Source organism: Leptonychotes weddellii, unplaced genomic scaffold (assembly GCF_054177405.1).
Source record: "Leptonychotes weddellii isolate Sample4059 unplaced genomic scaffold, ASM5417740v2 HiC_scaffold_11360, whole genome shotgun sequence".
Taxonomy (NCBI): Eukaryota; Metazoa; Chordata; class Mammalia; order Carnivora; family Phocidae; genus Leptonychotes; species Leptonychotes weddellii.
The window spans coordinates 1-3,504 of NW_027691294.1; the positions used below are offsets into that span (position 1 = coordinate 1).

The 3,504-nt window shown below is 37.9% G+C and overlaps 1 pseudogene; it reads left to right on the plus strand.

Moving 5' to 3' along the window:
- The first annotated feature begins 1,459 nt into the window (after positions 1–1,459).
- Positions 1,460–2,063, plus strand: LOC102740050 (small ribosomal subunit protein uS9 pseudogene; annotated as a pseudogene).
- Positions 2,064–3,504: the final 1,441 nt, after the last annotated feature.

Below are 3,504 nucleotides of genomic sequence, written 5' to 3' on the forward strand. Positions count from 1 at the left end.
AAAAAAATACACCAAGCCCAGATGGTTTTACTGGTGAATTCTACCAAATGTTTAAGGAAGAAATAGTACCAATTCTTCACAATCTCTTCCAAAAAATAGAAGCAGAGGGAACATGTCTTAACTCATCCTATGAGGCCAATATTATCTTCATACCTAAAGCAGATAAAGACACTATAACAAAAGAAAACTACAGACCAATATCTCTTTTAATATAGATGCAAAAATTACCAAGAAAATATTATCAAATCGAATCTAACAATGTATAGTAAGAATTATAAAGGACAATCATGTGGGCTTTATTCCAGGTATGCTGGGATAGTTCAACATTTGAAAATCAGTCAGTGTAGGAGCCCCTGGGTGGCTCAGTCGTTAAGCGTCTGCCTTCAGCTCAGTTCATGATCCCAGGGTCCTGGGATCGAGCCCCGCATCGGGCTCCCTGCTCGGTGGGAAGCCTGCTTCTCCCTCTCCCACTTCCCTTGGTTGTGTTCCCTCTCTCGCTGTGTCTCTCTCTGTCAAATAAATAAATAAAATCTTAAAAAAAAAGAAAGAAAGAAACTCAGTCAGTGTAATCCACTATATCAAAAGACTAAAGAAGAAAAAGCATATGATCATATCAATTGATACAGAAAAAGCAATTGACAAAATCCAAAGCCAATGCATCATCATGAGAGAAAGAAAGAAACAAAGAAAGAAGGAAAGAGAGAAAGAAAGGAAGGAAGGAAGAAAGAAAGAAAGAAAGAAAAGAGGGAGGGGGGAGAGAGGGAGGGAGGGGGAAAGAAGGAAGGAAAAGGAAAAACTCTTAACAAACTTGGATTAGAGGAAACTTCCTCAACTCAATAAAGAACATCTACCAAAAACCCTACAGCTAACATCATACTTACTGGTGAGACTAAGATCAAGAATAAGGCAAAGAAATCCTTTCTTACTACTCCTATTCAACATCATACTGGAAGATGTAGCTAGTGCAATGAGACAAGAAAGAGAAATAAAAATATATTATTCACAGATGGCATGATTTTCTATAGAAACCTCTCCCCCAAATTCTGCAAAACCCTATTAGAACTAATTAGTACAGCAGGACCATAGGATACAAGGTCAATATACAAACGTTTATTGCTTTCCCATATACCATCAAGGAATAATCAGAATTTGAAAAAAAAAAGTATTCTATACCATTCACAACAGCACCAAAAAAATGAAATACTTTAGGTATAAATCTAACAAAATATGTATAGGATCTATGTACAGAAAAGTTTAAAATATGAAAAAAGAATTTTTTAAATCTAAGCAAAGGAGATAGTCCATGTTCATGGATTAAAAGGCCCAATACTGGTAAGATGTTGACTTTTCCCAACTTGATATACAGACTCAGTGCAATACCAATGAAAATCCCAGTAAGTTAGTTCGCAGGTATTGGCAAACTGATTCTGAAATGCATATGGAAGGGCAAAGGATCTAGAATAGCCAATACAATAGTGAAAAAGAAGAATATATTTTTCTGGTTGTGGCTCAACCTGGTGAGGAGCTCTGGTCTACCAACAGTCCGTGCAGGTCCTCAGACGCAAGAAGACGGCCACAGCGGTGGTGCGCTGCAAACCGGGCAACGGCCTCATCAAGATGAATGGGCGGCCCCTGGAGATGATCGAGCCACACACACTACAATAGAGGCTACTGGATGTTCCGTTTCTAGGCAAGGAGCGATTTGCCGAGGTGGATATCCGAGACCGAGTGAAGGGTGGTGGTCATGAGGCTCAGATTTACACAATCCGCCAGTCCATCTCCAAAGCCCTGGTGGCTATTATCAGAAATACATGGATGAGTCTTCCAAGAAGGAGATCAAAGACATCCTCATCCAGAACAACCAGACCTTACTGGTAGCTGTTCCATGGCACTGCAAATCCAAGAAGTTTGGTGGTCCTGGTGCCCATGCACACTACCAGAAATCCTACCAATAAGCCTATCGTGAGGATCAGGTTTCACCTTTATAATAAACAATTGTCACAGTACTTAAGATTATAATAAGAAAAAAAAAAGAACAAATTTGGAGGACTCATGCTATCTTATTTCAGGACTAACAATAAAGCTACAGTAAGTAAGACAGCAAAAGTTAGACACATAGATCAGTGGAATAGAACAGAGAGCCCAGAAATAGACCCATATAAATACAGCTGACTATTTTTACAAAGGAGCAAAACAAATCAATGGATAAAGTGTAGTCTTTTCAACAAATGGTGCTGGAACATTTAGACATCCATATGTAAAAAACAAACAAAAAAAACAGACACAGACTTTTTTTTTTTTTTTTTTTTTTAAAGATTTTATTTTATTTATTTGACAGAGGGAGACACAGCGAGAGAGGGAACACAAGCAGGGGGAGTGGGAGAGGGAGAAGCAGGCTTCCCGCGGAGCAGGGAGCCTGATGCGGGGCTCGATCCCAGGACCCTGGGATCATGACCTGAGCCGAAGGCAGACGCTTAACGACTGAGCCACCCAGGCGCCCCAACAGACACAGACTTTATATCTTTCACAAAATTGTCTCAAACTTGGTCATAAACCTACCTATAAAATGCAAAACTATAAAATTTCTAGAAGAAAACACAGGAGAAAAATTAGGTAACCTTGGGTTTGGCTACAAGTTTATAGATACAACACCAAAATCACCTTACATGGAAAACAACTGACAAGTTGAAATGTACTAAAATTGAAAGATCTTGCTGCGAGGAAGACACTGTTTTAAAAAAAATGAAAATATGAGGCAGACATTGGGAGAAAATATTTGCAAAACTCATAGCTGGTAAAGGATTTGTATCCAAAATACACAAGGAACTCTGAAAATTCAACAATAAAAAAACAAACAGCCCAGTTAAAAAAATGAGCAAAAGATCTGAACAGATACTCCACCAAAGAAGATATACAGGTGTCAAGTGGGCATATGAAAAGATGTTCAACATCATTTGTCATCGGGGAATTGCAAATTAAAACAACAAGGAGATAATACTACATACCTATTAGAAAAGCTAAAAATTTTTTTTTAATTAATAATGCCAATTGCTGGCAAGGATATAGAGTAATAGGAACTCTCTCTCATTGCTGGTGGGAATGCAAAATGGTACCGCCTCTTTAGAAAGCAGCTTGGCAGTTTTTCACAAAACTAAACATAGTCTTACCGTATGATCCAATAGGCACACTCCCAGCTATTTATACTATACTATATATTATACTATATTATACTATAACCACACACACACAAAAATTCATACAAATATTTATAGCAACTTAATTCACAATTGCCCCAAACTGTAAGCAACCAACATGTCCTTCAATAGATGAGCAGAGAAACAGACTGGGATACATCCAGATAATGAGACATTATGCAGTGATAAAAATAAATGGGCCATCAGGCCACAAAAAAATATGAGTGGATTTTAAATATGTATTGTTAATGAAAGAAGTTTGAAAAGGCTATGTACTCTGCATTGATATGACATTCCGGAAAAGGCAAAA